This window comes from Kogia breviceps, chromosome 3, assembly GCF_026419965.1.
Source record: "Kogia breviceps isolate mKogBre1 chromosome 3, mKogBre1 haplotype 1, whole genome shotgun sequence".
NCBI lineage: Eukaryota > Metazoa > Chordata > Mammalia > Artiodactyla > Physeteridae > Kogia > Kogia breviceps.
Genome location: NC_081312.1, coordinates 63,936,475 through 63,950,305, shown reverse-complemented (window position 1 = coordinate 63,950,305; position 13,831 = coordinate 63,936,475).

Sequence of the window (13,831 nt, the reverse complement as noted above, 5' to 3'; positions counted from 1 at the left end):
ACCCTGGAAGCTCGTGGCTGACCTGTTCAGTCACAGCCATGCCAGCCACGGCCCAGAACTGCTCCCAGCTCCTGACATGCTCTGGGTCTGGTGTGACCCACGGTGGATGGCTGCCTGAACATCCCTGGAGCGTCCCCACCTCTCCTCTTCAGGATGGAACAGAGATGGGAGAAAGCAGGGGGCAGCCACTTGTGTTCACCGAGTCAGCTGGAAGCCAGGCAGCTGGTGGCTTGTCAGTGACAAGCTGAGCCTGACTCATGGCCCTGTCACAGCGCCTGGTGGCGGACTGACCCACAGAGGAAATTACACAGCACTCTGTGGCCATGGTAGAGGCAGGGGCTTTTCCAAGTGCATCAGCTGGGAAGCAGCCGTCACCCATGCTGGAAGCTCAGGCCTGGGGGCCCCCACTAACTTCAGGTTAGTCCTGCTGACCACGGGAATGACGTGGCCTGTGCAAACCCCTTCCATAGCTCCCCACTGGCGGCGGGGCGCCCACAGCCCCAGCCCACCTGTGACAGAGCTGCCACACTCCCCAAGCCAGCCTTCCACACACACAGTTCCTGGGGTGGCAGCTCCCAGGCCAGCTTCAGTCATTCAGCCAGAATCTACACTGGCCCCAGGAACTTGCTGAGGGACCCTCAATCAGAAAAGGACAGTTCCTCCAATAGAACCAGAGGCCACTCCCCTCAGGTGTCTGTGTGACTCTGGGTAACTAAACTCACTGTATCTCAGTTTCCTCATCTGTGAAATGGGTCTAGAATGCCTACCTCTTAACGTTGTAGTGAGGATTAGATGAGAATATGTGCAAAGGGCCTGGCACAGTGCCAGGCACGTAGCTGGTGCTCTAATAGACGTTCCTTGTTCTAAGCCTGCTCTGAGGCAAAATTCAAATTGGCACCACCCCCCAGGGCTCAACTCTCAGAGCTATCCTTCCCCCATATCCAGACTCCCAACTCTTCATGCAGGTGTGGAGCTCCTGAGGAGACTGAAGCTTCATCAGCATCAGTGAGGAGCTGATTCTCCTGGGCAACGTGAAGGGGTGGCCTAGCTTGAGACACTCTCCTAGTGGGAGGACCACTGAAGAGGGTTCTTTTCCACCCTCCCCTTGTCCACTCCGATCTGACACCCCAGGGCCATCGTGCAGGGAGCTCTGGAGTGGAGGGGTACTGGCTACCTGCCCCCAAAGCTGGAGGAGAAGGGTGACCAGAGAGCAGGAGGGAAGAAGTGATGGGCGGCACCCCAGGTCCCATACCTGGAGTTAGACCTAGAAGCCACCTCTGGAAGAACCTTCAGCCCCATGAGGACTCTGATGGGTTAGAATGTTCCCCTGGAACCCAGAGGGCAGGACTCTCTTATAGATTCTTCCAGCCCACCTGTGCTGTCACCTGGGGCAAAGGGCTGCACTGCCCTCTCCTTCCATGACAGGGACCCCATGCTGGGATTACCATGTGCCAGTTATGGGGAGACCTGCAGGGGTGGGCAGCCAAGGTCTTGCCTCTCCCGCAGGTACCAAAGGAATAAATCAAGCAGATGTGGCACAAGAAAATGCTGCCTGAGGACCCTGCCTCCTCCTAACCTGCTTTCCACAGCCATCCTGGAGCTCCCGGACCCCTCTTACTGTGCCTGCTCTTCCATCAGCCCAGATGCCCATCCACCAACACCCCTGGCCCTGAAGCACCTCCGCAGGACCCCTGTTAGGGCTCCAATTCTCTCCTGCGCTCAGGGCTGCCTCAACCACCAGCCTTGGAGCTCCCGGAGGCTGAGGCAGCTCTCGTGCCTGGTCCCCTGAACCTTGTTCAGTGCCCAGCACATAATGGGTGCTTGGCGTTTGCGGAAAGTCTGGTGGTGAGGCCGAACACGGTTTTGTATGTGCTCACACGTGTAAGGGGAGCAAATTCATCGTGCACCTGCTGTGTGCCGGGCCAGAGCTAGGTGCTGCACGCAGAGTATCTCAGCAGAATCCCTGTTTCCTCCTGAAACCTGGGAACTAACTGGAATGGGACCTCTCCCTTCATCCCAGGTCTCTAGCAGTTCAAGGGTTCTCTTGGGCTAATGGCCCCCTCCCTGCAGCAGCCTGGCAGTGGGGGCAGCCCACGACTCCACGTGGCTAGGGAGCAACTCTAGGGCCCTTGCACACCCACTGAGGTTGGTTTGTTTTAATCCATTCCATCCTCAGCGGACCATTAGAATGCAATTTGGCGTTGGGAGCCTGGGTGTTTACATTGAGGAAAAACTTGTAGTTATTCCACATTTGATCTTTATAAGCACCTTGCATGTGGGTACGTGGGGAGGACAATCATCATCTCTAATTTACATATAGAACTCTAAGGCCCAGAGATTAAGGTCGCTCAGCTGCTACTCTGGGTGTCCTTTGAATGCCAACTCAGGGCCACTTTCTATCACCAGGTACCCAGAGGCAGGTGCCTGGCATGCAGGCTAGAGGAGGAAGGGCTTGTTCTGGGACATCTCTCCCCAGGGAACAAAAACCAGGCGATCCATGGGTCCACTAAATGGCTGGCTCGCTCTGGGTGTTGAGAAAGCCTGGAAGCTGTGATTTCCTGGGGTGGGAAACAGATACTGTGCACGGCCTCTGGGCTGGCACGTGATTGTAGCAGGTACTGAGGTAACACGACCATGTTACAGTGTCCCACACATGTTTCAGATACTTTCCATAGATGGACTCATTTAATCCTCACAAAACCCTAAAAGGCAGTCTGATTATTCCCATTTTACAGATAAAAGGATGGAGGCACAGAGAGGTTAAGGAACATGTCTGAGGTTACACAGCTAGGAAGTATCCAATAAATGTCACTTTCCTTCAGCTCTTTTTAGACTATTGACTCCTGTGGCAGAAAATGAAACTGGTCCCTAAAGCTGTGCCCTGAACATCAGGTCAGATGTCCCTAATCTCTTTCCTCATTCCTCTGCTTACAAAGGTGCACTTCTGCTTGGTAGGTACAATTGAGGGTAGTTTACTGGATTCTGTAAAAGCAAAATTCCTTTTAATATTGTATGCTGTTGGGTTAAGTATGTTTGTTTTCATTTTTCAGTAATTTGCAGCCACTGATGCTTTCCACCAGCTGGGACTCTGCACAAGAGTGTCCTAGAGAAGGGGCAATGACTGAGCAGCAGTCTCGGGTGGAACGTGTGATCCAGGGCTTTTCTGGACACAGGGCCCAGCCTGCTTGGGCTGTGGGCGGTGGTGACCTTGTGGGCTGTGATCTCAGTGAATGGCCGGAGGACATGCAAACCCAGCATGAGGCCAGGCATTTTAGGGTAACTATGTTTGACTCTTGAGACATCTGGATGCGGCTCTTTTTTTTTTTTTTTTTTTTGCGGTACGCGGGCCTCTCACTGTTGTCGCCTCTCCCGTTGTGGAGCACAGGCTCTGGACGCGCAGGCTCAGTGGCCATGGCTCACGGGCCCAGCCGCTCCGCGGCATGTGGGATCTTCCCGGAGCAGGGCACGAACCCGTGTCCCCTGCATCGGCAGGCGGACTCTCAACCACTGCGCCACCAGGGAAGCCCTGGATGCGGCTCTTTTTAACAGTTATTTCTAAACTGTAGCACCGGACATTTGTCCGTGTGGTTCCTCTCACCAGTGCCCCCTTCTCCGTTGAGGTCAAGGCTGGTCTCAGCCTAGGGGGACGCGGTGGACATGCGCGGCGGGAGAGAGCCACGCCCAGCGCTACGAGAAACAGGGGAGGCCGGGAGGTGGGAGGACTCCAGGAGATGCTGTCCTTTTAGGCATGCGCTGCTCCCGGGATGCTGACCGCCGGCCTGTCAGCTTTCGGAGAAACAGGAAACGCTCACAGGCTGGTCTAGCCTTGGCACTCTCGGTTTTTTCCAGGTCCAGAAACAGAAACTCATCCTGTTACGGTAATATGAGTCAGCTGAATCCTGCTGGGGTTTCTCCCCCAGGTGAGAACGCTGGGGCCGTGGGGCAGGGGTTGGAGAGTAAAGGATCATAGACTTTGTAAGCGGGAGGAGGGGTTGGTAAACTTCTGACCAACTCCCCAGTCACCCTAATTTCACAGACAAGGAAGGGACCTGGATTGCAGAGTCAAGCTGGAAACCGGCAATGCCAGCTCCCAGCAGCACCCTTGTATCCAGCCCTGTTTTCTGGCACTGAGGTTTTTTTCTGAGCAGTTTCTCTAAACCTCTTGCTGAAGGCCTGGAGGCTCAGGTCAAAGACGCTTTGTTGAAAACTGGTTGTTCAGAAGCTGGGGAGAGAATGATCCTGACATACTAAGGAACGTAAATGCTGCCTCCTGAAGCCCTTCCTGATGACCCTTGTTGGAGTGTTTGTTCCCTTCTCTGAAATCCTCCGTTTCTTGGGATGTCCCAGATATCAACCCCCATTTCCAGGGTAATGTCAGTGCTACTTCTTCTTGCACAGTACACAGATTCCTAGGCAACTTTCCATCCCCCTTCATACCTAACCTGAGGTGAGTGTGTTGAATTTGGATGGATAGTAATCCTAGGACAGAAACCACAGAAATCCAAGGACTGGGATTAAAGAAGTTCTGAGTGCCGATGCCCAGGCCACCCCACCTGGGACAGGGCCTTCTACAGCCCAGACAGGGATGGGGGTGCGGACGGGGATGGAGGTTGGTGCCAGATTAACAGGGGCTACTTGGGATTGTTTACTGAAGCAAAGCAGGTAAGACTTCCTCTTCCCCCCTCTACCCTACAACTAATATTAATGGTTATATTATCGAGAGCTTACCATGATCATGCATTTGGATTGCTTCTTTCAACCCTATAGGTTGGAACTACCAGAACCCCCAGTTTATTTATTTATTTATTAAACTACCCCAATTGGCTCCTAGAGATTTTAAACAAAATTTATTTATTTATTTATTTATTTATTTATTTATTTTTGGCTGCTCTGGGTCTTCGTCGCTGCACACGGGCTTTCTCTAGTTGAGGCGAGCCAGGGCTACTCTTCATTGTGATGCATGGGCTTCTCATTGTGGTGGCTTCTCTTGTTGCAGAGCACAGGCTCTAGGCGCGCGGGCTTCAGTAATTGTGGCCCAAGGGCTCAGCATTTGTGGCTCACGGGCTGTAGAGCTCAGGCTCAGTAGTTGTGGCACACAGGCTTAGTTGCTCCATTGCATGTGGGATCTTCCTGGACCAGGGCTCGAACCCGTGTCCCCTGCATTGGCAGGTGGATTCTTTGTTTTTGTTTTTGTTTTTGTTTTTGTTTTTTTTTTTTGCGGTACACAGGCCTCTCACATTGCGGAGCCCAGGCTCCGGACGCGCAGGCTCAGCGGCCATGGCTCACGGGCCCAGCCGCTCCGCGGCATGTGGGATCTTCCCGGACCGGGGCACGAACCCGTGTCCCCTGCATCGGCAGGCGGATTCTCAACCACTGTGCCACCAGTGAAGCCCAAGGCAGGTGGATTCTTAACCACTGCACCACCAGGGAAGCCCCAGAATCCCCGATTTAAAGATGAGAAAACTGAGGCACAGAAAGGTTAAGTGATGTACTCAAGACCTCATGGCTGGCAAGTGGTGAGGCCAGGAGGCCTCCATTAACTCCTATGCTCTACTGCGTCCACCCCCCAAAGTGATTCCACTGTGCCCTCCCTGCCCTTGATGGGACATTGAGGGGTCCTCTGAGCAGAAAGTCACAAAAGCTGCCCAGCCAAGGCAGATTCCAAGATCAAGAAGTTTTTTCTTGTTTTGTCTTTTCCATGATCTCTGAGCTGTGAGAAGTCCTTGCCCAAACTATACCCTTGGGTGCCCAGTGGGCCTCCGCAGTGAAAGATTGGAGTTAAGAGGACAGCATGAGGAATGCGCCCAGCTGCCCCTCATCTCATCCCTGGTGCTGCCTACTAGGTGGGTGGGGTGGGGTCATGGAACCCTCACCAGAGAGCTTGGTTATTCAAACAGACTGCAAAACAATAAGGCTGGAAACCAAGCCAAGATGCAGGGCTAGGAAGCCAGAAAAAATAGGAAAGCTGCCTTCCCTTATCAAGATTACAGAGGCTCAATTCACTGAGCAGCTAGAACAGAAAGTTCCAATTAAAACTCAAAGTAGCCTTTGAAGGAGACGGTTTGGGAGGAAAGTCAGCACTGTGCAGCCAGTCCCCACCTTTCCCAGGGCAGGGTCTGGACAATCCTTCCTATGTCTGTGGGTAGGGCTCACAGCACACAGAAAGGGCACGTCCAGCTTAGACTTCCTGAACCTGAAGTAGCCCTAGCTGTCAACACCAGTGCCTTTCTACCTTCTGTGGCATTTACTAGGCCACTCATTGTACTAATTTCTTAATCTAGGAAAACGAAATAGAAAAAGTCTTGGGAAATATAGGTAGCTCATTGCAGGAATACCTCAGAAAGGTGACTCAGAACTTCTTCATTTCACAAAGGGAACCAGAAATTTCACAAATATAACGTTGTTCTCACTAAATAAGGGAATTGAACCAGGAGTGTGACACCTAAACTTTTTGCTGCTTGCCCTGGGCTTAGTTACAGACTCTTGGTTGGCAGGAAGAGCGCTCTCACCTTTTCAGAAATGATTGAGTCTGGAATGGCTGAGTGACCTGATGTGGTTTAGCAGAGGATCGCAGACTGATTCGGGCCTGGTAGCCAGCGTGTTCTTCTGGAACACCAGAGAATGTTGAAAGAATGTGAATCCATTTCACGAACCAGAAGCAATTGTGCCAACAGAAAATTTGCCTGTGAATAGGACATGAAATCGCAATCAAAAGCAGGTGTCCAAAAAAAGCTTTTACTGGCAGCACAATCAGTGGTTTTCTAGTATATTCACTAATATCCATTTGCTCTTATAAATGTATTTTGTAAAACGTATATGAACATTAACTATAATTCATCAAGAAATTAGAAGAATGGAAACAGTTTCACGTTTCTGTAGTAGCTTGTTTTGCGAAGTTACTTAAGTTGTTTATTTTTAAAAAGTACTTTCCCAGATGTCATGCCCTCCTTACCAGTGCTGTAATTTTCCTAATTTTGCACAGCCCTCACATATGGTGTATTGCAGCCAACAAGAGTTCAATCAGCTTTAGAACATCCCAGCTGTACATGTCATGTCATGTCACCAGCTTGCTGATGGCAACTACAGCATGGTTTGGTCTGGAGCTGACTGGAAGAGTTGAGAGAGCTCAAGACTTGTCCGCGAGTCCCTCAAATCTCCCTTAGCCTGGGAACTGAGCCCAGTCCTGCTGCAACCCTGGGGACTCAGGACTGGCAGGGTTTCTAAGGCTGGATTACTTCTTGCTTGAATGTACGCACACATGCACACATATATAATTGTTTTGATAGTGGAGCTACTTCCTTACTGAGAACTACCTTTCTATAAAAAGAGGATGTCAGTTGCTTCTCCTGGAAGCCATACTGGTCTTTAGTTGGCCCCAGAAACTCTCCCATTCAGCCAGTCCCCCTCTGGGCTGGGAGTCACAAGCATTGCTCCCAAGAACTTCCTGGCACTGCTTCTCCCAAGGGCTGGAAGTTCTGGAGAACAGGAGCCACGATAGACTTTTTGAAATTCCTTACAACACTTTCAAAAAATATATACACTTAAAAAGTAACTGAAGGTGGGACTTCCATGGTGGCTCAGTGGTTGGGGGGTCCACCTGCCAATGCAGGGGACACAGGTTCGATCCCTGGTCCGGGAGGATCCCACATGCTGTGGAGCAGCTAGGTCCGTGTGCTGCGACTGCTGAGTCTGCACTTTGGAGCCCACGAGCCATACGACTGCCGAGCCTGCGTGCCACAACTGCTGAGGCCCACATGCCACAACTGCTGAGGCCCACGTGCCTAGAGCCCGTGCTCCACAGCTGGGAGAGTCCCCTGCAATGAGAAGCCCGCACACCACAATGAAGATTGGCCCCTGCTCGCCGCAGCTAGAGGGCACCCACGTGCAGCAACGAGGACTCAACGCAGCCAAGGATAAATAAATAAATGAATAAATTAATTTTTTAAAAAAGTAACTGAAGGAGCTCCAAACATTTTCTATACTTTTAAAGTGTCTCCTAATGTTGGTTCATGATATAGTCATGTATTTAAGAAATAAATTTATTTATTTGGGGCTGCATTGGGTCTTTGTTGCTGCATGTGGGCTTTCTCTAGTTGTGGCGAGCGGGGGCCAACCTTCGTTGAGGTGCACAGGGCTCTAGGCGCGCAGGCTTCAGTAGTTGTGGCACGTGGGTTCAGTAGTTGATCGAAAGCACAAGCACTTATCAAGGCTGCTCTTGTATCATGCCTCCTTGAAGTCTCCTTGGCCAAAGTCAGGCACATGGCCAAGGCCAGAGAGGATGTGAGTGGCACCACGCAAGGGCATAGATTCTAGGAGACGGGCTTCCCGGGAGGGCACAATGTAATAGTCTGCCACACCTTCCTTCTTCTTCCAGAAGACTAGTAATAGTTATGGATTTGACATTTTCAGGCTCAACTATTTGAGAGTAAACCTGAAGTTGGCATTGTGATTTTGCCAGGATGACATTAGAATTGTGCCCCCAGACTAGTGCTGAAGTGAGAATCACTTACTGGTGAGTGAGCCTGGCTGTCTGCAGAGCACCTGACTCTTACCAAGGCTTGGATGGCCTCCAGGCATCTTGGCTACAGGGTAGCTCTTGTAAAGTTGAGAGGGGCGTTAGGGGGGAGAAATCAATACTTTTTCTTTGTGGGGGAACAAAAACGGACATCATGTGAGAGACAAAACTAGTGATGGTTGAAAAGATGCAAGAGTAAACACAAGACACACAGGGGCTCTCTGTGACGACATGATTCCAGGGGTGAGGCACTGGGTATTTCCTAACGTGCAGATTTAGAGATTAGCAAACGTCTTGAAACATGTCCATTGCAAATGTCATGTGGCTACTGTCTTAATGTAATAAATCTTTTGCTGGGGGGAGGGATAAATTAGGAGTATGGGGTTAACATATATACTACTATATATAGCATAGATAAACAACAAGGATTTACTGTGTAGCACGGAGAACTATATTCAATATCTTGTAATAATCTATAATGGAAAAGAATCTGAAAAAAGTGTATATATGTGTGTGTGTATATATATATATATATATATATAATATATGTATATATATAACTGAATCTCTTTGCTGTATACCTGAAACTAACATAGTATTATAAATCAATTATACTTCAATAATAAATAAATAAATCTTTTGCTGATATCAATACAATTTAAATATAAAAGGAAAATAATTCACCCAGGGGCAGCCCTCCCACCTCCAGATCGCCTTTCTGAATACCTTTCGAGAAAGGTACACACAGCTAGGGGCCACTCACCTGCCCAGCAGCAGTCAGTGATTTACTCACAAGCTTGCCATTTGTATTTTTTCCCCAGGCTGTGGTCATACTCCTATATGATTTATTGTAAGTGTAAATACAGTGTAGGCACATTTTGTATTATTTTAAAACTTCATCATACACACCTTTCTTTTTTCTATTCCATGTCACAGTTTGCTTAACTCTTCCTCTGTAGGTGAACATCTGGGCTTCCTACACTGTTGCTGTTATAAATAGTACTGCTGTAAACATCTTTGCAAGTCTTTTATTGTGGACTATTTCCTTGAAGGTAATACATTTATACTCTCTGATCCACATTTCTCTAAAGTGGGTCAGGAAGTATCTCTCTCTCTCTCTCTCTCTCTCTCTCTATCTATCTATCTATCTATATCTTTTTGCATATTTCCAAACTGTTCCTTGATCCATGCCACCAAAATACATTCCAGATGGTTTGGAGTTAGATATTAAAAAATAAGCAAACAACCCCCCCCCCATAAAATCTAAAGGAAAACAAAGCAGAAAATAATACAATCGTTGGAGATGAAAAGACTTTCTAAGTTTAAAAGGGAAATAATCATGTAAGAAAAGGTTGCAAGAGCTGATTAAAAAATATTTTAAGCCACACCGAGCCGAGTAAAGACTATTTCCTGTGGCAATGAGGGAAGTACACCTCTAAACAAAGGCCGATGGCCTCTACAGCCCATTGAAATATAGGTGATACAATCCGTTCCCAGGAATATCACAGAAGTAGTATGTACTATGTAGGACAAAATATACTTTGCTTGGAAACCAGCATGAGAATACACATGGTATGTCTGAAGTGAACAGCATGGCGAAACATTCAACTAAGTCTGATGCTGTGATTATAAGGTTTTTAAAAATTCAAAGAAAACCTGGTAAAAGATGTTGATAGACAAGGTGACAATGTATTAAAATTCTTATGGTATCATTAAGTGGAAAAGAAAAACAATATTATGTCAAGATAAATAAAAGATATGAGTAGACAAATAGCAAATAAAAGCACAATTGATTATTAACTAATTGAAAAATAGATAATAGTCAAAGAAATGCACATTTAAAAGAAGACATACTTTTCCATCTATCAAATTAGCTGACTTTAAAAATGTATAACATCCAGGATTAGAACAAAGTACTTCTGTAGAATAAGTGTTCTTACTAGCCCACTGCCTGGGGGAGGGAGGCTTGCTCTCTGAAAGGGCACTGATGCAGCAATATGTGTAAGAACTTAGCAAGCACATGCCCTTTGACCCAGTACGTGCTCTTTTGAAGCACCATCCTAAGTATATAACCTGAAATGCATAAGATGCTTGATATTCAACATTATTTCAAGTACTAAAAAAAAAAAAAGGAAATTAAATATCTGATATTAGGGACATGATTAGGCAAATTACAATATTCACTTGTTGAATCTTAGGCCACACAGTCTGCTGATTGCGATGATGACGCTGAGTAGGAGAAGTGAAGGCATGGAGCAATGCCTAGAGCATGATGACCCTTATGTAAATGAGAATGAAGTCTCAGTCCAAAGACTGGTACCAAGCGCTGGTTATGTTACATGTAAGTATATGAAAGTTGCACAATGGATTGGGAGCCAGAGGTGTCAGTTAAAGGGGATTTCTGTTTTATGTCCAAAGTCCCATTTCTTTCTGAAAGGAAAAAAGTACTGCAAGTAAATATCACAAAATGTGATATTCCTGGAGGGGAAATGATTTGACTGAGATGTACGAATGTAATGGAATCAAAGGAGGCGTGCTTAGGAATCCTGAGGAGGGTGGGGAAGGGGTTCTGCAGGCTGAAGAGGAGTTGGCCAGCCTCAGCCAGATGTGTGGGCTGGTGGGTGGGGGACAGAGGCCTTTCGGGCAGAGGCGTCAGCAGAAGCAAGGGTGCACAGAGAGACTGAGAGGTTGGGCAGGCAGGGCCAGCTCATAAAGGGCCTTGTGCACACCCAGAGGACCTTAAGCTTCATCTCGAGGGTGCTGGAAGACTCACTCTGTGGCTTTATGAAGGTGAACTGGGGAGGGGGGAGGGAGGGACCCAAGGAGCCAGGGACCATCCTGAGGAGTCCTAGAAGCTCAGTGGTCAGCCCACCGCTCACTCATCTGGCCACCGGCAGGCTCTCCCTGTCATCTGCAGGAACATCAAATCCAGTACAAAAGTCACAGAGCACAGAGATCCTTGGGAGACCCTTATAGGGCAGTCACATTGGAAAGCAGTATCAGGGGAGGAATAGTGGTGGTCAGAGATCTCAGCAAACTGCAGAATCAGTGGGATGGAAACATGGGCCAAGTGGAAGCTAGGTGTCATTTTGGGGGTGTCCAGTGCCCAATCGTAAGAGCACTCTGACCTCCTTTTAGGAGATTGCCTCATCCCTACTTCCCTCAAAAAGAGCCAAGGGGGCCAAATCCTTCCAGCTCCACCCCCATCCCGGCCCAGTGGTGACAACGTGGCCTCTGCCAGGCCAGTTGGTTGTTCTTGCCTAGGGCTTCAGAGCCTGAGAGAGTGAGCTGAGGACAGTGGGTGGTTAGAAGTCATTTACAAAAGCTGGTACAGCAGGGGTGGCTGCAGCTTTGGCGTCCTGGCCGTGACCTTCTGGCTGTCTAGAGCCCTCAATTCCTGATTTCCAGAGCCTGGTCTTCCCAGTCTCTTGTCCTTTGCTTAAAATTAGCAAGAGCTGGTTAATGGCTCATGGACACAAACATGGGGCTTGAGTCAACCACTCATCCGATGAGTCGGAAATCAGGAGCCAGCCGGAGTGCCCCACCTTCTCTCTTCACAGTACATCTCATACCTAATTCATCCCCGATGGCCTCCATCCAGATCTGTGTTTCCTCACTCCTGGGCAGCTACAGCAGCTTCCTAGCTGGTTTCCCTTACAGCTCACTCTGCACCCTAAGCTCTGCGAAGTCACACTGTTGCACTTTATCATGTGGCTTCCCTGCTCAGGAATATAGTGTGGTTCCCTATTGCCCATAGGTCAAGTCCAGATGTCCAGAGCCTTCTGTGATCTGGTCCTGCCCATACCATCTGACCATAGGAGCCCTGTGTTTTCCTTGAGGGGTGTCAGGTGGACATCCACCTTGGCACGTTCTGCTGCTGGAAAGCCTTGTCCTTACTCATATGTCCAAACCCTGGCAAGAATTTGGGGCTGAAGCTTGGCTCTCTGGATCTGATTCAGTGCTCCCAGGAAGTTGCCTGGGTTTGGGGTGGTCCCTGACCCTCCCTGGGGGCCGCAACTGCCATTCCTTCTATAGAAGGCCTGGGCTGGGTCAGGTGGTCATTGGTGGTTCCTCACAGTTCCACATTGGACCCATCCTATGCAAGGCCCCCTCCGCTGCCCCTTTTGTTCACCCCTTTCCTTTTTGAGGCCACAGCCCCGGTAGAGGTCATTGAGGGACCACCCAAAGGCCCTGCTTTCTCTGCCCCCTTCCTTTGTCATCACAGTCCTGTGAGCCATGTGGACAGTTGGGCTTGCGCTGTTGGGCCTCAGAAAAAAGGAGGCCGCCATTGATCCCAGGCCCATGAAAGGCAGAGAACTCCAGCTGTGTGAGACGAGACCTGTCCGTTGTGCAGAGTCTGGGCTTTGGTGGTGCTGTAGCCCACAGGACCTTCCCCCACCCTGACCCTATGTCGTGCCTCTCCATATGGTTTTCCAACAGTTGTCAGCACCCAGGTCTTCTCCCCCAAACCAAGCTCTCTGGCGGCACAGACTCACGTGAGGTGGGCACCCACAAGCTGGCTCTCCAGCTCACAATGGCCCTCTTTTCTGGTCATTGTCTGATCTTCATAGACCCTTCCAGAGTTCCGGGCAGGGCTCTCAGGGTCAGACAGGTCAAAAACATGCCCTGCTTCTCAGAATATAATTAGACCCGTCTGAGTCCTTTCCCTGGGAGTGTGTGTATATATGTGTGTGTGTGTGTGTGTGTGTGTGTGTGTGTGTGTGTGTGTGTGTGTGTGTGTGTGAGAGAGAGAGAGAGAGAGAGAGAGAGAGAGAGAGAGAGAGAGAGAGAGAGAGAGATGGATGGGGGCTGATTGAGAGGTAGGCTTGTCTTCATTCTGTGCCCGTCACCTGTGAGCTTAGCAGCCACAGCCAAGCAGGCTCTGCTGCTATGTGACACAGAGAGAAAACAGGCAAAGCTCCTCCTCAGAGAGGAGCACAGGTGTTGACCCAGGTGACTTCGGATGGCCTCCGGGCCTCACCACTTCCTGAGCCTCCAGAGTCCCCGCTCCAGGGGCTTCTGTTATTTGTGACTCAGACGATGCCTATGGTCACTTTGGGTTTTATATTTGTGTCCCCTGACTCACCTTTCTCCTCAGGACTGGATTTTTGAGGCATGCTCAAATAGGGGTTAATGTTTTTGAAAACAAATTAAAAATGGGAATAGCTTTATATTTTTTCCTGATAATTAAAGTAATAGAGAAATGCACAAAGTAGAGAGTAAAAGAAATCTTTCTGGATTATTGTTAGTTTTTTAAGTGTGATAATGGCATTAAAGTTATGCATTTAAATATAGTCTTTGGGACTTCCCGGGTGG